General features: G+C 39.2%; 1 protein-coding gene across 2 annotated transcripts in view; it reads left to right on the forward strand.

Moving 5' to 3' along the window:
- The first annotated feature begins 7,930 nt into the window (after positions 1-7,930).
- The window catches only part of csrnp3 (cysteine-serine-rich nuclear protein 3), a 34,897-nt gene continuing 15,534 nt past the window's right edge, over positions 7,931-27,293 (forward strand). Inside the window, exons 1-3 of one of the 2 annotated variants that reach the window (XM_036139390.1) lie at positions 7,931-8,190; positions 10,339-10,376; positions 25,693-26,152. The gene's annotated coding sequence lies outside the window, so the exon portion shown is untranslated. The remainder of the gene's footprint in view (positions 8,191-10,338; positions 10,377-25,692; positions 26,153-27,293) is intronic. The other variant, XM_036139389.1, reaches the window with a different exon arrangement.

Genomic DNA, 27,293 nt, shown 5'->3' on the forward strand with positions numbered 1-27,293 from the left:
AAGTAACAATGTGATTATTTCCAAATCATGAAAGCGATTACAAACTCCCTCGCTGCTGGGGTGGGCTTGGGTGTTGCGGGGCTGGACCTCACAGAGGCAGGAAGGGTCCTCTTAAGATTCACTACCTGATACCGCAGTTCAATTTTTGCTTGGCTTCCTTCCCCTAACCCTTCTCGAGTCCCATTTTGCATTCAGAGTCCATCCTATAAGGGCCTTCATCTAGCAGTGAGTTATCAATCAATGCTGGCTTTTTCCACTAGCTTAACAAGGAACATTTTGCCGAGTAAAGGGAAACCATGTCAGTCATTAAGCCACCGATCTGAAACATCTCGGTGGGAGTTAGATTATACCTATTTTTAGCATTCTTCCTCATCCATTCTTCCAATCCATATTATGGGATGGTTTGCCAATGGATGTTATTTGTAGATAAATTGTGCAAAAAAAAAAAAAAAAAAAAAAAGCATTTGAAAAGTTTTGGAATTGCACAGTCATAGTTAAATCCTCCCAAAGTTGCCTCAAAAGCTGTGAGACAAGCTTTTCACCTTTTGACTCTTTTTTTAGCAAAGTGCCATTAAGGACGAAGCAGTTTGGAAAAGACACAGACATTTTTGAAAGAATAACAAATGAAACGTAGTGACAAGAAAAAGTAGACGAACTAACAAACAGGGTATGTTTCATTTTTAAAAGCTGTCCTACTACTCTGGGCTGCCTGACTGATGGCACTATTTTGCATTATTCAATACATTAAAGCTGGCTTCAGTCAAACTATCTCGGTGCAAGTGGATGCAGGTAACCCTGTCCTACTGCAGCAGAAATCTCAAAGCAAAATGCATGAATGCTTTTGCTTTATCAAAGGTCATAGGCGAAATGAACTCATCCCCCCATCACACATTCATCATCTCATGTACCGAACCAGCTAGAACAGTGACTCTACTCACAGAGAGAGAAAACGAGTCTTTCCTCCAAACTATCCTGTAGCTTCTCTGATCCAGATGTGTTTAAAGTTTCCCTTTTGATCGGTTATCAGGCAAGCTGTAGAAGGACAGCAGTGCTGCTTCTACTCACTGTACTCCATCGCTTGATTAAATTTCCATTGTGGTGCAATTGTATCGCCAAGGACTACAGGAGGGAGTGGACACAGGTCACCCCACTTGACAGCGTTCTACTTTTTCCCTTTGCAGCCTTCAGGGTCTCTATCAGCAGCTCTACAAGGGTAGAGAATTAGCAGGTGGTTCGCAAATGCTCTCTGCCGCTCCCATAAACATTGATTTTGCCACAAGCATGAAAGATACACACCTCAACAAGCATTTTTTTTAATGCACATATTGAAATGTCTAAGAAAAATTTCCAAAACAACAGATTTCGTGTTTTTTAAAGGGTAAATAAAACATGCAACAGCTGTCAGAGAAAAATAGAACTCGGGAAAAATGTAGATAATAGATATGTCTACTGTGACATGTCAATAAAGGAAACTGGATATCCACTGGGGAGGAATGCATAATTCAGAAAAGGCCAGAGGAGAATGTCCCATGTAACCTGGTCCTTGGTCCACACTCAGCCCTCAGATTACACCGCCGCTTTCAACCGTCAGCTGATCACTTTCCTTCACAGCAAACCTAGGCTTTTCAATGACATCTGATTTTCACTGCGATACTGCCAGAGGGGGAAAGTGAGAGATTTTATTTATCTATTTATTTTTTCTTCCAAACTGAACTAAATTAATGTGACAGGTATTAAAAAATGCAATCCTTCCCAATGTTTTTAAAATCATCTACAGTGGTGTGACACATGTTTGGTCCCAGACGGATTTCAGTTTTTACATTTTTTTTTCATCACACTTTTACACTATGCAGAAATATATAAAGCTAAGATAACCTGATATAATACAAAATGCGTTAAAAAAATAAAAAAATTAATTTATTCAGAGAAAAAGCTATTCAAAGTAACCAACCAAAAACCAACACCAAGTTGGACATTGTGTACGCTACAGAATTGCAATATCAATATCAAATTTATTTATATAGCATACAACAAGAGTTGATCCAGTTGCTTCAGAATAACATCAACACAATAGTAAACAGAATAAAACTGTAATAAGAATTAATAAAACAAAGAAGAGTTGAGATTTCTAAAAGCCATGTACCATCTCATACTCAATCACTCAAAAGCCTGGGAAAAGAGATGGGTTTTCAAAAGACATTTAATTGATACTATGCTCTGCTATTTGCCAACATGTGGAGGTGGGGATTTCCACATCTTGGAGCAACCACACTGAATGCTCGATCACTTCTGCCTCCAGTGAATGCTCGATCACTTCTGTGTTTCAACTCTGATCTTGGAACACCGAGGACGAGGGTTGACCTGAGTCTCCTAAAAGTGCTTGGATGTTGAGGAGATCATGGAGATATGAAGGAACTAAACCATTTAAAGCTTTAAAGGTGAGCTACAAAATCTTTAAATCAATGCAATGACAGACAGGAAGCTAATGAAGAGATTTGTAAAACTGGAGCTATGTGTTTGTGCTTCCTTGGTTAAAAGATGAGCTCCAGCTGAAATAACTGCAGATGCCGCAGGTTTGGTTGATCGAGTCGCACAAATAAAGAGCTACAACAGTTCAGACGAGAGTAGGATGCATAACTTTCCCGAGGTCCCTGAAAATTCCCTTTAGTAATTAGTCGCAGGTAAAAAAAAAGTTGACCTACTAACAACATTGCGAGTGACTTTGCCTTGACAGTTGTTTCCTAGTTGTAACAGAGAATGCACCCTGCAATGCATTTTTACTCGTAGGGACATATTTGAGGAAATTGCAAGGCCTACAAGGTTTTACAGTAGATGTTCTGGCTTCTTTCCCTGCCTCTCTTATGCAATCCGTCCATCTGTCTATGGTATCATACAGCAATGGTTAAGCCAGAAACGTATTGATCGCTATAAAAAGCACGTAGCTGAGCTTCTATGTACATTTTTTTTCACCTTATGTGGGTTACATAAAAACCTATAAGTAATTCACATCTGTGGGCAAATTTCTTGTTTTTGATATTGAATAAAGTTGTACATTGTCTAATGATTCCACAGCTTCAAAGGAGTGGTTATAATAAAACACTGAAAGTCCGGCATTTATATGTCTTTTCTTTATGAATGGGTTTTTATGATTAACAGAGTTCCCTTCAGAAACTCAGGCTGAATCTCATCACCACCTGGTGCCATGCCTTTTTAACTACATCAGCAACCTCCGCCAAAGGAACGGAATCACATTCTCTCGAGTCTTCAGGCTCTGTCTCCTCCACAGAGGACATGGTGACCGAACTGAGTGGATCCTCTGTACACAAATGATTCCCCTCAGTGGACATGTCGGTGAAACTCCAGAAGTTTGCAGATGACAGCGGTGCCTTTGGTCAGTGACAAGTCAAATCGGCTGGTCCAATGTTCCAGCAGAACCACGTCAACCTTAACCTGCTTAAAAGTGTGGAGATTATGGTGGACTTCCAGAGAACTCTCCTCACACTGTCTGATAATAAAAAACACGCAACAACACTGTATCTGCTGTGGTTCACTTCCGGGTTCCTAGAAATCAGTTTTTCTCGGTGGCTGAGATGTCCCTTACAAATTGACTCATAGACAATTAGGCCTGAGAAGAGGATCATCAGGGGTGACCTTCCCACCATTAACAACACATGCAGGTCTAGAGTCAGGAAACAGGCAGCCAGATGTGTGGCATCTCTGCAGACCCCACACATCTGGGCACAAAATGTTCTGATTTTACCCTCAGGTTGGTGCTGCAGTGCACTATTTGCAAAGACCAGTCACCAAATGAGCAGTTTTCCCCCCAGGCTCCCGCTATGACGGATGTGTAACAGCCAGAGTGCCCAGATCGACACCATGGTTATTTGAACTCATTCAACCTTGTCTTCCCCTTTTGTTAAAATACTTTATAAACACATATTTACATATTTTTTATTCCCCTTTTCAAATGTTTTTTTTTTTTATTTAAAATGTCCTCATTGAGACCAAATTGGAAACAAAGTCAAATTCCTTGTTGGTGTGCTCAAACAGATTGTGATTAGCATTTTGGCATAGTATGTAGTATTCAGAAGAATACTACAACATTTTTAGCCTTTGCATGATCAAGACCTTGAGTATGATAAACATCAGTGAGATCCTTTTAAAGGTTTACAAATGTCTTTAATTACAACATGGAAGACCTATCCAGCAAGACAACCCTGTCAAAACAAAACAATGTCAGTTAAATATTGCTCTACAGCTGACAAACACTTAAAAAGTGACCCAGGTTGGTTTTTTAAGGTAAGTTTTTAATTCTCCATTGACAAAGTCAGTTATTGGATGTAAGCCTGACTGATCTCTACTAAACATACAGCCTAATAATAATAATAATAATAATAATCAAAGCCTGTTGCAGGAAAGACCTGTTGAAACATCATAGATGAAGCAACCCATTCTTGTGTAATTAGTTTGGTAAATTAAGGACTACCTGAAGAGTCAAATAGGAATTAGTACAGTCTTTACATGTTTTCAGTCATTAATGTCTAAAACAGTAAAACATCAATGTTTTAACTATGGTTTCTTGCCATTTTCCAATCATGTTTAAGCCACTGAAAAAAGCATACAACAAAAATTATCTTTAATTTTACTAAATATGTTGATTTAAAAAAGATGGTTAGGTGCTGTGGTTAAGTCTTTGATCATACTGTCACATTGCCTTATTAATTTTTGCAAATTGTGCTCAAACCTTTTTTTTTAAATGAGTCAATGTGTTTATATTTTCATAATTAAACGCTTGACAGTGGATTTTAATGAGCACTTTTATTTTTCATTGCTAACAGAGATCCTTGTCACTGTTAACCCTCCTTGTGCATGTAGTCCTTGGTAGGAAGCCCACAGCTTGTTTTTCAGCTCCAGCAAATTAGCGCCCCCTACTGTTCATAGTGTGAATGGCAGAAGTGAAAACAGACTCCTGTTTAATAATTTAGATAGACGTGGAACTGGGGGAGTAAAACGGATACTGGGCTGACAGGAAAGTTGAGAAGTGAGTCTAGTTAGTCTGCATTATAGATAGCTGTGACAATGTGAAATTTTTCACTGCCAGCAGTTAAAATTAATAACATTTGAATTTCCCTTTGCTGCTGTCCCGTTGGCTTCCTCTACACTTAATCCTGCGTTATTTATCAATTAGCTTCAACTGGATCTGGCCATTTTAAATATACTAACGACTACTCTTCATTCCTGCAAGCTTTGAATCATTCATATCATCCTAGTATGCTTGCATATCCTAGCATCTGTTATACAACATCATAGAGGTGCTGGCTGACATGTTCACAAGTACTGTTAGAATATAAAAGAATAACTGCATAACAATTCACGTGCTCCCAAATAACCAAGATGCCCAGAGTCTCTGATTTCACTTCTTTTAAGCCAGTTATATAACCAAATAGTATAGGTTTACAAAAAGAGCCAAACCCAAAGTGACCATACATGAATTAACAAAGGAACACAGAAACTGACGGTCTGTCAAAGTCAAAATTTGAGTTGAATTTTAACTTAAATACAGCAGTTATAGTAATGCATTGTGATGCAACATCTTTAGTTTGTCAGACCAGGAAAATTGAGGTAACATCAAGCTTGCTAATAGGTGCTGTGGATAACTCTGATCATACCGCTGTCTCTAATTTGCAGTACTAATATAGGAGCACATAAATGTGTGTAAATAAATAAATATGAACCCTAATATTAAGATTAATGTACAGTCCTTTTGGATGGAAGAAGAGGAAGTGAAATCTCCAAAAGATGGCACCAAAGCTTTGACATACACAAAAGACTTGTTGTAAAGAAAGAAAGAAAGAAAGAAAGAAAGAAAGAAAGAAAGAAAGAAAGAAAGAAAGAAAGAAATCAAAACAAACAATATACACCATCATACAGACAAAGTTTTATTCATACATACATACATACATACATACATACATATTTATGTATATGCTTTTTTTTTTCTTAATGTTATTAATGGCATGTTTGAAAGGAAAAAAGCCTGCATATTGTTATCACGTGTATTGTTTTGTATAAGCAATTTATTATAGGGGACTAGGATTATAAATATTTCTCAGAAAACTCGGAAATTTGTGCCAAAATTTACTGTTATTGAGCATTTATTGAGCATTTTTCTCATGGATAAACCTTTCATACACAAGCGCACTATCACAAACACCTACAGGTGCTTGGATTCAGGTACTTACAGACTCACTTCCATACAGAAAACCCCTATTATTATCTTCAGCTGCCACTTTAGACATTTCATTTTGATTAATACTGTATATTCTTTAGTGATGGTATCAAGGCTTTGGTTGATTGTATCTATAATACTTTATCAGCAGGCCGTGCTGTTCTTTTGTCTTCTTTCCTTGCAGGTGAAGAAGCAGACTGAGGATGTTGTATTGTTCTCTCCCTTTCTTGTCCTCTTCCTTTCACCTTTTTATTTTTTTTCCTCTTCTACCTTGTTGTTTTAGTGTCCATATAATATAATAAGAAATACTCCTTGCGTAAATGATAATAAAGCTACTTGCATGTATAAATCAAGTGGAGCACTATGGCGGAAGCAGTAAGGCTTCGCCTGTGAAAGTAAAATCTGTTGGGCTCGTTTTGGCATTAAGACAACAATTCTTATTGCCACATTGCCGGACAAGACACTAAAAAAAAAAAAAAAAAAAAAAAAAAAAAAAAAAACGGAGCACTTACATAAATAAATATGGACCCTAATATTAAGATTAATGTACAGTCCTTTCGGATAGAAGAAGAGGAGGTGAAATCCCCAAAAGTTTGCACTAAAGCTTTGACATACAGTCATGACACACAAGCTGTGCTGTAAAAAAAATAAAGAAAGAAAGAAATCAAACAAACAATATACACCATCATACAGACAGACTTTTATTCATGCATGCATGCATACATACATACATACATACATACATACATACATACATACATACATACATACATACATACATACATACTATTTATGTACATGTTTTTTTTTTATTCTTAATGTTATTAATGGTATGATTCAATAAAAAAAAGCCTGCATATTGTTATCATGTTTATTGTTTTATTGTTTTGTAAAAGCAATTTATTAGGGTACATGGATTAGATATTTTTCTCAGAAAACTTGGAAAAATTGTGCCAAAATGTACCCTCATTCATGATTGTATATATCTATGAAGACGACTTTTAAAATTCCGATGCTTCGATATGTTTGTAGTTTCACACTTTGACCACAAGATGGCAGTGTACCTTTTTAATAAATCTCTTTCGTCAGGGCAAAAAAAGACGTGGAATGTAAAGATTTGATTTTTTCCCCTTTATTTTAAACTTTTGCCAACTCCATTATTATTATTATTATTATTATTATTATTATTATTATTATTATTATTATTACTATTATTATTATTATTATTATTGTTATTATTGTTATTATTGTTATTATTATTATTATTATATTTTTACACTTTCTCAGAGTAGCTAAAGTATTTATCCCCTTTGTCTGTCAGTTCTGGAAAAACGGGACAAAAATTGGCTTTCGTCAAGAGCAGTTTTCTTTCTTTCTTTCTTTTTTTTTTTTTTTTTTTTTTTTTTTTTTTTTTTACTGTGACAGTATTATCGTCAGTTATTGATAATATATTATTTCTTCCTCTTTCAACTTGTAAGCTTGTATAGAAAAAAATATGTTGGCTTCATTTGAGCTCATTTTAGATTCGGTTTTTGGTCAAAATTGCCAGAGGGCTTCGTGTTGTGAAGGAGTGCAACCTGATCGTGTTGCCTGTGATACTGTTGGGTTTTCGCGTTGAGGCTCCAGCGCTCCTCGCTGTTGCGGCTGGTTCCTGGTTTAACGCCCCTGATTGGTCAGGAGGAGTCACGTTGTCCGTGAAGCTGTCAGTCTGATGCTGCACCATTGTTCCCCGAGCAGCCGGAAGAAGTGCCTGAATAAGCACTACTGTATGCGACAGCTGCACCGGTCAGCCAAGCATACTGTTCTGGAAACCGGCTCCGGGTTTACAGCTTTCTGATTAAGGACGGATTCCTGCAGGGTAGAAGTGGATCCTGGAGGAGGCGGAGGAAAAAAAAGACCGTGAACTCCTCTGAGAGCTGCATGGGGCGTCAGGCAGGATACTGATAATAACGAAATGAATGGTGAGTATGAACAATCACAGGTGACAGGCCTGCTGCATATATATCCACAGAAGACAAATGACATTTTCTCATCATATTTTTCTTTTCTTTATTTTACTTGTGGCTGCAAGTATATTGCCTATGTGTTTTTCTGCTGTTTTGTTACTTTTTTTTTAATGCTGCAGGGAGCAGTACCTGAGGGGTTAATTTGTCAAACTATACCAGGCACCACACCTCAGCGGTCACTTTGCGGCCATTGAAACTGCTTATCAGATGTTTTCTTTCTTTTTTTTTTCTTTCTTTTTTTTTTGACCCAGCAGACAAACCTTTTATATAGCCAGACCCAAAACGGATCGTCTGTAAAATAGGCACTTGAAAATCAGAAAGGCTGCTACATTTGTTGGCACTCCAGATAAACCTGTGCGAGGAGTAAATTACAGATAAAAGATAGAAGATTTTGACGGAATATTTTATTTTGGCTTATTTGTTTTTAAACCTCGTGTTGATTTTTAACTAAATGTGGCACTAAACTAACCCGTGCCAACCTCTAAAAGATAAAAGTAACTCAAATGTTTTTATTTATTTATTCCTATAGTTAACATATATAATTAATCAGACTGCTAATAAGATGTTAATAAGCTTAACACTGTGACAAACGAGGCTGGGCGAGGAGACGTACTGTATTTATCTTGCCGCACTGTGAACAGCTAGGAGGATGCTCAAGGAGGTTTGGAAAAAAAAATCTCCAAAAATTACTGTGAATAAAAATCCTGCAGAGTTTCGAAGTTTCCATAACAACGATGTCAACTGGTAGTTTGTAAGGCATCCCTGAAAAATACCTGTTTTTTTTTTGTTTTTTTTGTCCTATTATCCCAAATGTAAACATGTGGTTTGCTCAACTGTTGAGATTAGGATTTAGCTTTTCAGTACCAAATACTCCAGATAAGTTTCACGGAAAACAAAAGACAAATAAACAAATAAAATATTTCCCTTAATAGTCTCACAGAGGGGAAATTTGCTTCTGCATTTAACTCGTTTAACTAGTGTGCTGCCAACACTGAGAGCTGCATGGGGAGCAATATTTGGTCAAGAATCTTGCTCAGGGCCCCAGCATAACATGCAAGATGTTTTTAAAAGACATGCTGTTAAGTATGGCAGAAGATCTGCGATGCTGTGGGCCAGTATATCGGCTAAAAGCCCTACGTGGGGGTACCTTGTTAAACTGCACAACATCTTGAATTGAATCCTGGGAATATCTGAGAATTTAAACAGAAAGACATCATGGCTTCTGAAACAAAACTGAAACTAAGGCATCAGTGGGTCTTTTGGCAGGATATTAATCCAAACATACAAATCACAACAGAAATGGTGCTCCAGACACAAAGCAAATCTCCTTTCACGGACGTCTCAGTCCCCACAAAAAAAATCCAATAAAAAAATTCATCGGGGTGAGCTGAAAAGAAGACATAATTTAGAAATCTGTAAGATAAAGAGGTATTAGGCTGAGAGCAACGGTCAACGATCCCCGTTTCTCTATGATCCAACCTTGCCAAATGCTAGAAGACCATCAATATGTTAATAGCAGGGGTGTCAATATCTGCTAAAAACAAATAATGCACCTCCCCCCCTCTAAAGTTGCATTAAATGTTTGATTTCACCCAATTTTTCAGTCTGCAGTACAAGCTGGATTTATTATTTTAAGGCATCTCACACATCTTTACCAAGGATGCCAGAAAAACCAGGTCCAGCTGTGCATATAGCCAACTGTGTTTTTATCAAGACTAGAGGAGAAAGAGGGTCTTGTTTGAGTGTGTTGTGCAGAAGAGGATGAGGACCCTGGGGATACCCCTGCCCCCCCCCACCCCCCACCCCCCTCCACCTAAGAAAGGAAGGCTGGTTCACAGAGGATTAAGCAAAAACTCATTTGTGTTTTAATGCTGAGAAGGCAAAGTTTCCCTAACAAAGCCTCCACACTGCTGTTTGTGATAACAACAAGCACTACAGCGTAATTACTCTGGGTGTATCTCAATAGCACTTCAAATCAGACAAAACAACAAACAGCGTAAACCATATTTCCCACGGCCACAGCGAGCGTAATCTCTTTATCGCAGTTAAAGTCTTGCCGAAGGTATTAACATTTTGCGTGTTTCTCTTTTCTGCTCTCCACAGAAAAGTGGGCCGTCGCAGTGTAACACGTTTAGCTAAAGGTAAGATCACATCTTGTCTTTTTGCTGTTTGAAAATGATATTGTCGATGTTCACAAGCCCATTAACATATCGAGTTCGTCCCCGCGAGATAAACGTCATTCAGAGCTCACGCAACTGTTGCTGAGATGCCACAAAAGACCGGCTGATAACAGAACAGGGTGTGATGTTGAAGCAGACAAGTGTTAAGTCAATAAAGACAGCTGTTTCATGTGTCACAAGGGATGCATCGGATCTCGCAAAGATGAAGAGAAAAGGCGCCCTTTTTTCTCGCCGTTGTGTTAAATGTGTGGTTTGTCGTCCTGAAGGCATTAAATATCAATAGTTTTCAAATGGTACCTGTTTTGGCCATTCATGTGAATTTCAGGTCTCCCACATTAAATTTAAATCTGGCGACTTTGTTATTAAGCTGTGGTCACACTGTTCCTTCTCTGGCCATGTATGAGAGCATAAAAATGTTTAACCAGAGCGCAGATGTGAAGAAATCGAGCACATTTTGTGAAACATCAAGTCATGTTATGTTCATGTAGTATGAGTGCTGCTTATGATGTGTCCCTGTTTAAGGGTGTAAAGTTGTGCAAGCGCCATTGTGCTACTGTGTAAGGGCAAAGTGAGTTGCTTTTACCATGAAGCTCATTATGTCCCCCTCACACTAAATAATTGCCCGATCACCTTCAGTTTGAAGTCCAGTTCTCTCTACACTAGGGCTGTACCATTTTGCCAAAAATCAAAATTGCGATATATTTCAACCATAATTGCGATTGAAGATGGTGAGATTTATGGTGAGATTCTTGAAAATTTCTGGTAAAAAGGTATAATTACATAAAAGCTAAAAAAAAAAAAAAAATTGATTATCTCACTACTGCACCTCTCTTCCCTTCCATGTTGAGGCAAACCCACTTTAAACATATTACTGATACATAAAGGACGTGTCTTATACGTTAATTGTTACATAGCCAAAAATTGCAGACTTGTGTGATTTGGATAATTGCATTTTTTTTTTAATTGCGATTATATTGCAAATGCGATTAATTGTCCTGCCTTGCTAAACACTGTCATTTAGTGGCCATGAGTAGTTAAAATTTGAGCTGTATCAGTGAGAAAATACATCTTATTCTAAGCATTAAGCATGGTGAGGTGAGACAATCTTCTTCAATGCAGACAGAATGTCTGCCTAGGGTAGCATGGGATTCAGTAAAAGGGCAACATTTGAGTAGCATTGGTGTCCGTTTCATGGCAGTGACACATATGTGTAATATATTTATCACAGTCATGAACTTTGATGCGCTTGTTGCTGAATTTTTTAACATGTCCTAAACTGCAATGGCAGTCTGGTATACCTGGAGATAACATTGTGTGCTATACAGTGTCAGAAGCAGAGAAAAGGTCAGAGGTTTGGTTTTGTGTCACAGATTGAATCATTTTAGACTCAATCCCTTGATGTCGTCCAATAAACGGGAAGGGGGGGGGGGGTTATTTATTTAAATTTGAAAGGATAAGCCCATGAGTAGAAACCATCTAATTTTCAAGGGGCTCCTTAAAGGAAAAAGAAAGGTAATAACAGAACAAGACAGACGGACAAACGATACAAGAAGATGCATACACATATACATAGTATATGGTCACAAACAACCGCTCACACCATACATTCAAACACATAAAGCTCTCTAATAAAGATTCTGTTAAACATTAACACAATAATTATAACAGTTATCATACCAAACAAAAGAAGTCAAAAACAATTGAGCAAGGGCCTTTTTTTAGCCAAAAAAATAAAAATAAGAGTAGCACTACTTCAATTTATCTTAACTCAACTAAAAGCAATAAGTAGTCATCAAAAAATGTGTCAAGCAAGAATAAAAAAGTATTTGGTAAAAAGGCTTGAGTTGCACTGTTTAATCTGATTTATTTTGTGAAAAATAAATCAGATTCTGTCACAAAATAGGCAGTCCTGCAGCTATATTGCAACATCAAACACAAAAAATCCAAACCCTTTCCATGCCTGTTTTGAGATCTGAAAGGTGCGGAGCTGGAATGTGTGTGTGTGTTTTTGGTGAATGTGTTCTCTCCCTTTTTAATACTGCGGTTTCCTCTCTCCATCCATGTGTCTCCGTAGTCTGTCAGCACCCCGTCATCTGCTGCAAGCGGAATTTAATTAGTACATGTGCCACAGAGTTAAAGGACACTGAAACGTTAAGTGGATGTATTTACTTGTGGGAAGCCGGTCAATTAGGATGCTGTCTTATGTGAAGAAGTGATTCAGTCGCGCCGGTGTTGCATACTTTCAGCACAGATGGTCCAAGCTTGATACCAGTAAATGTTTCCATTAAAGATTCACAGAGAAGGTGTCATGGCTTAACAGCGCTAAGCAGAGTCTCACGTTGGGAGGCTAATGTGGCCGAGTTGTCTGCGCACAAAGGTTAATACGCACGGATGGATCCATTCTGTTTCATCTGTTAAGGGAAGCAACAAGAATTTCGGGGCCTTAGCGCGAGAAAAAGATTCTCCAATAGGGTCGTAGGTCAAGCTTTAGGTTATTGTGTTGAGAAGCTGTTGTTCTATGTTTCTGACAAAACCCTTATCAGGCAGCAGATGAAGGAAATGAGTATAGTGCTGATTGGCCTTGTGCTTTTCAGTCTGCTCTTTTGACATTTCAGTCGATAAAAGGCATAGGTCATGTTAAAATGTAGAATGTTAATTTATATTTTCATTTTTTCAGTACTAGAAAGAAAAAAGAAAAAAAGTCCACCACTGTGGAAAATGATTAATTTGTTTGTAAAAGAATATCCTTCTTATGTCTTCAAATGTTTAAACGGTTAACCAGTGGGAAAAATATACATGTACAAGGAAATTATTCATATCCATATTAGCTGTCAATGCAGCTTATCTGGAGGGCGACGACACATTTGTAGTTGTGATGATGAAGGTATATTTTTTAAGAGTACGCTGCAGCTAAACCAGGAATTTGTTTGTTTGATGAACTCTAAAAAGGTTGTACAGATTGAGATTAATTTGACGTGCTATCCAGTAGGTTTTCAAACTTCCTTAATGATGAGGGAGGTATTTTTACAACACTTTAAATACCATTCATTACTGACACTAGAGACAAAAATAAATGTGGTTCTTAGTAATTCGTCTCATATTCAGTGTGCTTTTTATTGTTTGTCGCAGCACATTTTAATGCGCTCTTCTCATTAGAACCCCACACATGTATGTCATAGCATCGATGGAGTGTTCTTTCATCACGGGTTGAGTTTGAACTAATATCAACCTTTCAGATTGCAGAGCAGCTTTGTGAGTCTCTGCAGGGTTCGTGTTTCCAATTTAGAAGCTTTTGATGTGACTCTTTTTGTGTGTTTGGCTCCTTCCTGGCTGAGCGGTGCCGGGTTTTCACGGTTCAGGCTCGCGCTCTCCTGAGATGTTGCCATGACACCTATTTAGAAAGTCTGGTCTGTCGCCAGCAAATCAAAAAGGCCGTTTTTTCTTTCTTTTCTTTGTTCACTGGCGATTTTACCGCTATTGTGATACATGATAAGATCGACTTAACTGGGCAGAGAAACACGTTAAAGAAACAAGGTTGCACGGTAAATCAATGAAACGCGTTAAATATTACAATATGTGCAAAAAAATTACTGCAGCTACCACGGCCTTCTCAACACGTGGAAGCCATATTGTATTTTGAGGTCAGAGTTGGTAAGAAAACTATCTTTGCCAGCTAGAAGTCTATCTTAAGGATAATTACTTCATAATCTTTGCACCTTGAAATCTGGAAATCCTGATTTGATAAAAAAATTGATGTAATCTAACTACATCCTTGAACTAAGCACGCATTAAAAAAAAAACATTGTTTTTTAAATCTCGATTAAAAACAACTAACTGATAAAGTCTAAGTCCTCAGTATGGCAACTATTACCATTAACTGAAGTAGCAAATAGGCTCTCCATTACAGGGCTCTGTTATCATCAATCCTACTGAATTCCTATTATCATTGTTTTTTTCATCTTTTAACCCTTATATCAACTCCCAGGTCTTGCCGCCCTGGGCAGAGAACCATATTGTCTGCATCAAAAAACATCCCTATGAGCTACATTTGGGTTAATAAAAGTCTGAATTACTGACTATGGTTTCCATTATCTCTTCATTACAAAAAGGCATTATTACAAATCATCCTCACACTTTTCTAGTGCTTCACTATCTCAAAATCAGAGTTCAGTTGTGCGTTGTTGTTGTTTTTTATTGTTGAAACAATCCATGATTGTAGCATTTATGATACTAACCCACAACACGTTTCATAACGTTAACTAGTGTCTGTCACTTGATGTTATTAACCTCCCTTTTATTTTCAGGACATTTTAATAGCAGTCGGGTCTGCCCTACTTCCAAATTTCTCTCAGATAACTGTGTGAATTTTTTTTTTGCCTTATGAAAAATGATTCAAGATCTCTCCATGATACCGGCTATATATAAATGATAAGGCTTGTCTGCAGAATGTGAACTCCACATCCCACAGCTTTCCTCAGCCCGTGTGAAAGATAAAAGCAAGCCTGCGTCTCTGTGAAAGGCTTTGGCAGCTCTGCTTCTTCCAGGGAGTCGACTTTTGCTAACTTTTAGGTGGCATGGGGGAAATAGTCATAAATAAATGATAGACTTATGAATAATTTAGGCGTGCATTGTGATTGACACGAGGGGAAGAGTACCTGATTATGCCTCGACAGCGTGAGACTGAAATTAAAGTAAATCAAAACTTCAGCCTGAATGCGAAGCGTCTGCTAAGCAGCCTGTCTGCTGTTTGTCGTGTTTTGATCAGCGCTTGTAACAACAAAATGCAGCGCAGACGTAGGGTGAGACGTCGCCGACAGACTGCACATTAGTTTGGGCTTGTTTCATTAAAAGAAAACCGCAAATGTAGTTCGGTGTGAAGGATTTAAAGAAAACCCCACATATCTTGTCAGGAATCAGAAAGTTTGTGAGCTCGGAACGCTCAACAAGTTCTTTGCAGAATGTCAGCTTTTCAGCAGAAGGCGGCTATGTGCCGGACCTGTTCTCCAAGAGCCTGCCAGCCATCTCCAGCTCCTTTAATAGGACGCTACAGTGAAAATGGAGCATGAATAAATGTAGCATAGAAGCGTCCTGGACCCATGTGGCTAATCAACAGCCATGCTTCCTTTATTGTTTTCTAAGAGGAGGAAGAACAGATCAATGAGTGAAGCTGCAGAGGAGAGGTAGCAGGCGTCACCAGGCTGCAGCTCCGATTCGTGCTGAGTGCTGAACGGGGGGGGGGGGGGCTGAACTCCTCTCCACCAACACCCCCCGCGCTTACGTCCCTCCACAACCTCTACCCCCTCCCTTTCTTTTATGTGTGCGGAGCAGATCTGTCTGCAGCTCCAGGCGCAGTGCACGTTAACAAATGTACAGGGCGCCTGTGAAAAGCTCATTTGCATAAATCTGTAGATGTTGCAATGTTTCCTTCAATGGATTCCTTTGTGTTTAATTGGAGATAGCTTTTATCGTTATTTTTGGCTTGCACATACTTGTGTAATTCTCCCAAAGCCAACTGAGAAAAGGGACTACTGCATTCGCTAATTATTTGCTGGCATAATGATTCTATCTTACTGGACATACACAGACAATATCATCATTTATCATTCAAACTTCAGTGGAATTGCTCCAGTGCCTGTGCATTACTGATTCTCATCCTGGTTTTTAGCTGTTGGTATTTTCCGTCAATGTTGATAATCCAATACATCCATTTGTATTTGATGCATTGATCTGAAAACCAAAGGTTAAAATTGCACATTAGGACTGATGGCTGCTGATTTCTCATAAAGTTTGCTGTATTGTGGCCTTCTCATTTTGACTCGCTGCAAAATTAATATGTGATAAATGTTTTTGTGTATTGCCACTGGCTGGGATCCTCCAGTGACATCATCTGTAGCTGTATATTCATCCAGGCCACAGCCTCTCCTCAGGGGAGCCCAGCTGAGACCTCTCTCTCTCTCTCTCTCTCTCTCTCTCTCTCTCTCTCTCTCTCTCTCTCTCTCTCTCTCTCTCCTCTCTCCTCTCTCTCTCTCTCTCTCTCTCTCTCTCTCTCTCTCTCTCTCTCTCTCTCTCTCTCTCGCTCTCTCTCTCTCTCTCTCTCTCTCTCTCTCTCTCTCTCTCTCTCTCTCTCTCTCTCTCTCTCCATTTATGGCCGAGCGTGACATCCATGATGGATGAGAGCAACACACAGCCTCAGACTGGCTTTGTGGATGGAGAGTTGTAAGTTTTTTCTTTGTGTCCCCATATCTTAGTTTTATCAGCATACGGCTGTAGATAGTCTGAGGTTTATCATGTAAAAAAAAATATTTAATAAGATCTGCACAGCCATCGGGGACGTATAATTGTGTACTGCATCACTGGTGAAAAGCACTTTGTGTCTGCGACGTGATCGGCCATATTTAATGACATTGGTCACTTGGCAGAAGCAAGTTGAACAAAGAAGCCAAGAAACTGTTGGGATAACGGCGTATCGATACATCCACCTCACGAGACCAGATAATATATGCCTTAGGTTAAAGAAAGCAAGACGAGACAATGTTTTAGCACTAGTTTTGAAAATACTGAGAAGCCCCAATAATTGTTTTCTCAACTGTTGTAAAGGTTCTTTAAAAATTAGAAACCGTTTCTTCATCGGAGCTGTTCCTGCACATGCATACCCCAGCCCTCCATTTACAGTCAGATCAGTAATCTTGAAAAGTCTTTGTGCACACCTGTTTTTAGCGTTATAAATGCTCTGTTAAGCTTAAGGTACATGATGAAATTTATTTTGCTTCTCATGATTTAATCTGACCAGTTTAATACATTTATTTGAACTATTGAGTCCTATAATATTGGATACCATTAGTTTGCCACACATTGTATTTTATGATGTTTGATTGTTTAAATCGGGTCGCTCTTCAAAATGAGACCTTGAATCTCAATCTGAATTTCCTGTGTAAATAATTTATGAATGAATGAATATGAATATATGAAGAAAGAACAACCTAACTCACTTTTTCTCCTGTTTATGTGTGGCATTGTGCTTGATGATAATCCCTGATTATTTGTCAGTGTTCTTTATAAAATAATTCTTTGCTCCTCCTAGGTGTTCTAAGGTGGAAATGTAGCTTTCCGCCAACTCCTGTTGTCCTTATAAGAATATCTCTGCATCGGTGCTGTCTGGCTTCTTGTCCTCTCCAAGGTTGTTGAAAATCTGTGCCCAAAGATGGTAAAAGCCAATCTGTTCCATCGGTGAAGCGCATCAGTACAGCTCTTTATTAGAACCTTTTCTTTTTCACATCTGGACTCAGGTTTCTTCATGATGATTCAGGATGAGCCATCTGCCTGTAGCTCCAACAACAGATAAATTATACAGTATCTGCGGGTTTATTATTCAGAAATACATTCGGCTGTGAAATTGTTGTTGGCATCCCGGTGTTATGCTAAGCTAACTTGGTTTAGAGAGCTAAACTTATAACGTTTCGGCACATTTTTTCCTCAAGTTTTCCCCCCAGTCCTCATCTCCCGCCGCTCTCCGTCGCCGTTAATGCTGACAGAAGCGTGTTTTCAAACGCAATAACCGCCGCCTGTGAAACACATCCCCAGTGGGGGAAATAAAATAGGCATTTGAACAATCTGAAGTTTCATGAAATAGAAACGAAGACTCCGGGCAAGACATGTGGCCTCGAGGATTTCTATTGATCGGTTTGTTTGAGTCATTTGAGTAATCATTGCAGCCCCGCTTAAAACTATTCCTGGTGGTCAGATAAGACTGTAGCTCCCCTATTTAAAACATGCAGGACAGGGGTACTGTCCTGCATGTTTCAGGTGTTTCCTTGCTGCCACACACTTGACTTAAATGAATGGGTGATTAAGAGGCTTCTGCAGCACTTGATGGCTGCAGAGGAGGTCATGCAATCATGTGAATCAGGTGAGCTGGAACAGACACACATCTAAAAGATGCAGGACAGGGGTACTTAAGGACTAGGGTTGGGGGATCACTAGGGCTGGGCGATATAGATTAAAAAATACATCTCCGATTTTATCATACCAAATCCGATTAATCAATTTTTTTCCTCCTTTTTGTTTCATAAAAAGAAATTAAATAAATTATTTTAAAACCTTGATTTTTATTTCAAGCATTTTGTCAGGGAGTTGACCTGAATTCAAAGTGCAACTAAAAACAAGCTGTGAAACATGCTTGTAAAACAAGATGGCAGCCGTGCCATTATAAACAATGAAAATATAACAAAACATTTGCTGCTAGTGGTATTACACATTGAGCTAAGAACAGGCTTCACTGCACTTGTGAACTTCAAACTAAGTTAAAAAAAAGTAAATAAGTGAGTGAAGTACCTCGTATTATGGTAAAAAAAAGTTTCCACTTAACAATATTTTGACAATAATTTTGCCTAAACATATATTCAGCATCACATGCTGTTCTCTTCATGGAAACCCAATGAGTGTATTGGCAAAATAAAATCCAGATTTTCCAAAAACGAAATCTTAAAGAATTGTAAATTCGAATTAATCGATTAAATCGATTTATCGCCCAGCCCTAGGGATCGCTGCAAAAAGGATCCACCCATCGTGACAAATATGAAATAGGAAAGTATCATTGGTACTTATAAGTAAACAAAGAGCTTCATTTCACTCTACAGACTACTGTTAACATGCCAAATTGACAGAATCACTCTAAAAGGTCTTGAAAACATACAGTATCCAGCATATATGAAAATCAGATCCAAGTGTATAATTGGATAAATAATAACACAAAAGTAATCCTGTGATTTTGTACTCTGTCCTCTGAACCCCCAGTCAGTCGTTGCAGATTGCAGCGCATATTGAGCCAGATTCTGTTCAAGGTTTCTTCCTGCTATGGTGGAGTTGTTCCTTTCCACGTTCGCCACATTCTTGCTCAGGATGTGGGATTGCTTGCTGCAGTCCACTGGCCTTTCTTAGCTCACTTTTTACCTTCTTTATCAATCTGAACTTGACTTTGTTGTGATTAAGTCTCCACTGGAAGGGATTTAGTTGAATTTTAATTTGTCTCTATGATTTTTATATTGCTCTTATAACACTGGGTGCATTGAGTTGACATTTCTTCTGAACTGGTTCAATGTAAATTAACTGAATTGACCAGACCTACAGTTATTATTCATCTGAGTTGCATTTACTTAATTTAAATAATAATTACCGTAAGCTTCAGGTTAGGTTTATCATGTTGTGCCACAAAAATATTGTCTCAGTCTCAGTGTTTTTCTTTTACCGTAACTGCAATGCAGTAGATTGAATAATCTGCCATCTGGACTTTATGGTATTTGAACATAATGTGAGACGGTGTGTTAGAGAAGAACAGTAATGAAGGTGCTAAACAAGGCGGGTGCAATGATTTTGCCTTGTTATATTCCATTTATCTTCTGTGCTGTTAAAGCAGGTTAAAAATATAGCATTTCTATTCAACGCATGCATGCACGCCCAGGCTCTTATGACACAGTGATGCTGTCTGAATGACTTTTCCCCATTAAATAATAGAATTTGTTTGGGTGTGTTATATTCAATTTGTGACATTTTACTAATGCAATTGCAGCGTGGCTTTACATATGAAATTAGATCATTTCCAAACCTGTCTTTGTTTAGTTTTTGCCTGCTCTCTTCAGTTTCCTTCTGTCAGTCGAGGGAGCCTCTTGAAGAGAGAGCAAATATAGGTCACCATCGCTGGTGCAATGGTGTAACAAATGTCATTGCTCCAGCTCATGTTGTGCATTTTTATGTAACGGGGCGGCATATGTTTGAAGAAATGTAGATAAGATGGTTCACTAAAACTTGTCATTAAAGATTCTGGTGTAAATGTTTATAGGAACTGCATAAAATATATTTTATTTTATAGATCGGAGCTACTGTGGTTGTTAAGATGTGCTAAAAGCCTTGGAATAGATTTATTTTACTGTGGTATCTCAAACAAAAAATTTAATTATCCAATCTTAAACACGCTTCTATTGATACAACAGCACTTTGTCCCCTGCTATGACAATTAGCAATATTTGAAGTTAGTAGGACATGTGCTTTGCTGCAAGAATGTCCTGGGTTTGAATCATGGCCTAAAGTCTTTATGCATGAAGTTATTAAGTTTTCCCTGCACATGCATGGATTCTTTCTGGGTTATCTGCCTTCATCCCATAGTCCCCACAACACGGCTGATAAATTCATTGGTTATTCTAAATTTCCCTTAGGTATAAGTGTGCATGTTTCTGTGTCTCAGTTTTGCCTAATGGATAGACTGGTAATCTGTCATCTTGCCCAAAGTCTGCTAAGAACCCTGCAAGGATAAGCAGGTATTGAAGAATGGATGGATGGAGAGACATTTGGAACTGCAGAGGGCAGCATGTCTGTACACTCGCCTTTGCACAATCTGTGTTGATCACCCAGAGTCATGGGTCCTCTCTTAAAGCTTCAAATTTCACAATACTTCTGAAAGACCCAGGAATGTTGTATTTAGAAAGGACTGAGCGAAAGTCTGGTTGCCCCCGATTTAAGCCTGTTTGCGGTTCTATGTTGATCTTATCTTTATTTAAAAATCTCCTGGTAATTTAGAGTACATTGTGCCATCCGTCCTTACAAGGTTCTTTGGGAGAAAAATAGGCCCACAGCATCACAGTTCCTCTGTTATACCTAACACAGTTGGTAAAAGGGGCTTTTCCACATTCTCATCTTCTGTTTTATGCCAGACCCACCTGAGTTGTTAAAGACGCTAAGGGAAACTCCACACATTTAGGTTTGTTATACTAGGATGAAAGATTTTTTTTTTCCCTGGCATTGCTTCCAAAGAAGTGATTGAGATGTAGATAGTGTCTCATGGTTGTTATAAAGACTTGATTACCCAGAAGTGCTTTGCTGCTGAGAGCTTTGGAGATGATTTTACCTCATGTATCCTTTCAGCTCCTTTTCCATTGTGGCAAGATAAAGTTGGGCTTTTGGAAAATAAGGATTTATTAAGTTTTTTAGGAGCTCTAGTCTTGATCAAAAAGTAAACCATGCACAAAAAAAATACTTTTTACTGTAAATAAATTGTTAGGATGAACTTCTATCTATCATTGTCAATAGCCGCTTATCCTGAGGAGTTGTTGTCCATCTCCAGCGGTCACTGGGTGAGAGGCGGGGTACACCCTGGACAGGTCTCCTGTAAATGTCTTTAAAAACAATTATTTTCTAACATCAGATCTTATTTCAACAAAATTTCCAAATTGAAGGTTGGATTTGTCTAAATTTGTCCAGATTTAGCATTGTTTCATCATCTGCATTAGACTTGCTATAGGTTAAAGTTACAGTTGTCATGCATCAGAGTTGCAGAAGGAGGATGAATTGTGAATCAGGGGAGAAATCTAAATTTATTTGCTTAGTAGTAAAAGGGTTATTATAAACTATTTGACAGATGCTTATCTATGTCCAAACCAATTTTACACTTATATAAAAAAGATTTAATAAGACAGATATAGTCAGTTGAAAATAAAATCTATTTTCAGTGATACAGTCTTGCCTGTTTCTAGACAACAAAAATCCAGCAGGAATGAATCATTGCTGCTCCTGTTCCCATGTATTAGTATGACTAAGTCAGTTGCATTGATTTTTTTTTTTTTGTTAAGAGGAGAGGGAGGCACACGTAATAACTGTAAAATGAAAATAAAAGTATGCGTGATGATGATAAGGACGGCAGCGGTCCATTTGCCTGAGTAGCTTGGACCATTTACGTACTAGCCACGCAATACAGCATACTGTATTTATAGTTTTCACAATAAAAATCTAAAGCTATGTTTAAGTTGGTGGACTAAATCTCTAAGGCTCTCTGTTGCTGCTGTATTCTCTTATGGTGTGTGTGAGTTTGTGTATTTGTGCAGTAAGTGCATCTTTTTTTATTGCTGCGATGTTGTTGAAATGCGTCTATGGTCATTCTGATTCAGCTGTAATAGCCAGCTGTGAGCTTTAAAGGGCTCAGCAAGCCCTGTCAGAGTACAGACTGTACGTCTGTTGCTGCCTTCCTGTGAGCAAACCACAAGTTTTTTTTTTTTTAAAAAAAAGAACCACTGCCATGTTAAATGTCAGATAAAAACAACAAACCATATTAGGATGTACCGGCCTTGCAACTGCTAATAAACTGGACTACTTTGTGTGCTTGATCCAAAAAATGTTCTGCAGCTCAGTTGGCTTCATTTCATTGTAACATGGTCAAAATCTGTGGAAGAGTGGTAACCAGATGTTATGGAATTAGGGTACATTAAAAGTTTTCAAGGCTAGAAAACCAAATAGTCCATTGAGTGGCATTATTCGCATATAAAAGAAGCAAGGAGATTTCTGTATATTTCTAGGAATTTAAGATGTATTTAGCCAAAGATAATTAATCAACATGACAACGTCTTAACTAAATAATGTAAGACAAATAAAGAAGAGCTATCTATCATTAGAATCAAGAATAATTGTTTGTATTAAACTAAGCACCACTCTCAATTCGATTAAGCAAAGACAAACACAAACTATCATATAATAAATCACTACACTAATTCCACTTTACAGACTACACTGAAAAAGGACAGGTTTATAAGCAGGGATTGAACATTTAAAATGTTAATAAACTGGATAATAATCTAATATCTAGAGCTTATCTGTGTTTCAGGATAAGGAAAGAGCTTTTGCTGCCTAATTGTGACTCTCTGAGCTCTACTTTAATCTTAGAGGTTAAAGGTAAAGCTTCAGGAAAGCTTCAGGAAAAGCTTTAATAAGTCAGTTTTCAGCACCAGAACCGACGCAACAGAACAGGAAAGAGTGCCCAACTGGGTGGGATGAGCTGTTTACTTTCAAGGATCCAAGTTGCATTTCTGCCGATGTCGGTTTCCCGTCCCCCTCTTTCTTGGTTGGAGACTGGCAGGCTTTCAGCTTCTGGTTCAGGTTTTACACGTCTGGTTCCTCACTCATAATTACTTTCAAAACCGAGTTAGGGACCAAAGGAACAAAAATATTCCCACAGTCCTTCGGAGTTTTACTTTAGTTTCTGTCTGAGTTCTATTTCTCTCGACTACGTTCTTGTGTTTATTGGTACTGCCGTTTATCCCTGTGAATATTTTTATTCTCTGCTCTTCCATACCATGCTCGTCTCACCGCTACAACAAATGTAATCAATGTGACCCACCTGCTCTTTCTTCCAAACATGGCTCATCTTTTTCTTCATCCTCCCCATCATGATCGACTCATGATCCTTCTACTATTGCTCTCCTTCTATCAGTTGGTCCTGTTGTGTGGTTCTGCATGTCTCCTGCCTGCATTTGGGGTCTATCCCAGCAACAGAATGTGACCTTTTTACTAAGTGACGTGGAGCAAAAGCCAAACTAAAATCTTCAAAAACATCACACAAAACTTTACAACAGAATCTGTCATGTTCCTCAAGTCTAATTTTGACGCGTTCTTCAGAGGCTTTCAAGGGGCTCTAAAGGGTGCTTGTCGAGGCGAAGCTTTTAGTGAGGCTGATCGACCAATCAGGAGCAGACTTGGGGTGATATGCCAGATATACATTTATACAGCCAAGATAAAGAGATTCTATCTTACTTTTTCTAAACCACCCTCTTTTCGCTAACAATTAATCAGTCTAGACATAAAGGCATGATATGTGCTTTTCTAAAACCTGTAACTATTATATTGAATCAGTAGACAGGTTCATATTTAAGGTTTAACACCTTATCATATACATGTAACTGAGATTTATTACTGAGCTTTGACTTTAAAACGAGCAAAATAAAACAACTCCTTCTAAGTATGGCCAAAAGCTTTTATGTGCCCTGTCGGGAAGCACTTTTCACTTCGTGATGCACTCCTCGTGCTTTAAAGATCCTGGGACATCGCCAGCTGGGAGGCTGTCGTGACTATACCTCGGATCCACATTTGGAAAATAGCTGAAGAAAAGCAGCTAAGAAGGCAAAAAGGTCAAATCTGCGGCGCACCGAAAACTTATCAAGCACATTTTCCAGATTCATGTCATAGTGCAAACATGTGCGCGTGACATTTACAGTGACATTTGAAAGCAAAACGCGCCGTTTCTAATATGACACCACAAGCTGACGCAATTAGAAGCTCTACGAGACAGAGGCGACATATACTGTAGATGGAGCAAAAAGGCACTGAAGGGACGACTTAGCGAGGATAATAGAGAGGCTGCAGAGCATGAGAAAATGGAAATTGCATTTGTTGCTGTTTTTAAAGGGGCACCACAAACTGTTATGTAGGCTTGTCTTTAATTGCCTTCAATAAATGAGGTATTATCGTCATGTTGCACTTAGAAGATATTATGTCAGCCTCAGAACTAAGGAGCAGCAAAGTAACGATCTTTTAGTAATGTTAAATATTTCTGCTTTACGGCCTTTCTGGAATATGCAGCATGAGATATTGATCTTTGCGGCCTTGCTCTGTAAAGCGTGGTGTAATTGTTCCTAGAAATATCCATGTGTCTGTGATGACTGTAATTCACGACTCCCTTAAAGCGAGGTGGGGGGGGGGGGGGGATGTCCAAGCTTAAAACCATCCTGGTAGAGGAAGTGCTGGACCTTTTATGTTGACATACGATCCAGCTGAGTGCAAGAATGGGATTGTGGCTCTTTGACTGCGCCGGCTGGGGGCCCCACTAACTCTTCAGATGAACTTCCTGCCATAGGAAGCATCAGGAGCTCCTGCACTCTGCTGCAGACAAATCCTATTTCCTGTAGATGAGGTGGTTTATGCCTTTGTCAAGCTCCTTACAGTGAGGCAGTGTCTTTGCAGAGAACATTTCCGTGTCAGCTTGCTTGCATTACAGCAAACATGTCACTTTTTGACTTATGCGTTCAGTTTATTTAATTTGATCTAGACAGGAATCAAAGGAGATGGGAGTTGTTGTTTTTTTTTTTTAAAGACCCCACCCTCCCTCCTTCTTTTAGTTATATTGTTCATGGCAGGGGCTGCTTTCCTTTTTTTATTTATTTCCATCCCTCCCTCCTTTCCTTTTACTACTCCCCACTAAACCCCCTCATCTGTGCATGTCCTATTTGAACCCCTTGCCCCATTTTCCCCACACACCTCCCCTCATCAGTTTCTTCAACATGTTGGCCCCTCCACCCCGCACACCAATAACTCTCCCTCCTTACCTCCCTCCATCCCTCCATGCCCTCCTCCCTTCTCGTGTTGGTAAAAATATCTGCAGACAGTAGTGGCAGAAGCTCGCCTGACTCTCTCTCTCTCTCTCTCTCTCTCTCTCTCTCTCTCTCTCCCTCTCTCTCTCTCTCAGACATCCCACCCATGTGATCTCACGGGCTGCCTCTGCTCCCTGCTCCACTCGCCGCTCCAGTCAGGCTCCTGTCTCTCAGCCCGGCTGCAGCTTAATGAGCCTTTGTGCTGCCAAAGATAGAAAGCGAAAGGGAGAGTGCAACACGGTGACAGAGGAGGGAGTCGAAGTGGGAAAGACTGTCGTTTCGCAACAATAAAGCATATGTTACCGGCAACGCTGGCAGAGCTGGAAAATTACTCGTCTCCCTCGACCTCCTGCACACTCCGCTCTCCCTCCTTCTCTCTCTCCCTCGCTCATGGCCGTGGAGCTCAGGGGTCGTTGCAAGTCAGTGGGCTGAGACAAAATGAGAATCTCTCCATTCATCATGTTTCACCGTCTCTGAGTGGCCACATTTTGTGACTGGGTGGTTGTAGCGCTGTGAGAAGAGGTGAGAGGAGTCACAGTCTGCCAGTGGATACAGGTCAGTTGTTCCTGTGAGGGCTCACACACACACACACACACACACACACACACACACACACACACACACACAGACACACACACACAGACACACACACACACGCACGCAATCACACACAGAAGTGGTCTCAGTAGGATTGATGTGTCATGACTTGCTGCAGATGCCTGAGGCTTGTTGGCATCACTCTGGATGAGCGTTGTGAGCCTTTCTCTGTCAACTTTGTGAATGATGATGAGGAGGAGAAGAAAAAAAAACAAAACACAACGAGCGCATTCGTGATGAAAGTGTGCTGCGGAAACTGGGTGCACTGTTGATTAAGGAGGAGAGTTGGTGTACGACTTAATGTGTGTTCAACGAGAGGGAGGGGCTCATATAAGCTAGCTTTTTTTTTTTTTTTTTTCTGCTGCATTATTTTCTCTGGGAATTGGAAGAGTGCGTGCTTGCCCAGCCACGATCAGTGTTAAGGCGGTGGAGACAAAGAAAGGGCTGACGGAGAGGAGCAAAATAACTCTGGTTTTTATTTAGAGGTTCACCCTGTTTCACCCCCGGCTCCGTGGTTCATGATGTCATTCCCGCTGAAGTTTTCGTACTGGCACAAGAGGAGGCAGATGGAAGCGGGAGGGAATGCACGGATGGACAGGTCTTTATTGTCAAGAGCCCCTCACACATAGCAAAGGAAGCGCGGCCATATGGGGAAGCACTATTTGTGAGAGTACATTAGAATCTCCATGGAAACCACTTTTGATATCAAAGCCGAGCGCAGCTTAGCTGAGGGCTAAGCATTTTGCAAACACTCTTCCAACAATGGCATCTAATTTAGACCCTGAGTAGGAAATGGGCTGAAATGTGCACAGGTCATCTCTGTTGGAAATTTCCACTCCTGCTTGCCAAGGCACGAAGTGGATAGTTAAAGAATTTTATTTATTTATTTTCATGGGAGATCAGACGCATTTGTTAATCAGATTTTGCAGAATTATATAATGAACTCCTGAGTCATTCATTAATATGTCAGAAGCATGAGGTAGGTTCTGTTTCTTCTCAGCCGTATCCGCGAGCTGAGAATAAACTGCATCTAGTTCAGGATGGAGATGTCTGCTTCTCTTGCAAATGATTATAAATTCTTCATGAAGAGAGATTTAGT

The sequence above is a fragment of the Fundulus heteroclitus genome, chromosome 7 (assembly GCF_011125445.2).
Source record: "Fundulus heteroclitus isolate FHET01 chromosome 7, MU-UCD_Fhet_4.1, whole genome shotgun sequence".
In the NCBI taxonomy this organism is placed as follows: Eukaryota; Metazoa; Chordata; class Actinopteri; order Cyprinodontiformes; family Fundulidae; genus Fundulus; species Fundulus heteroclitus.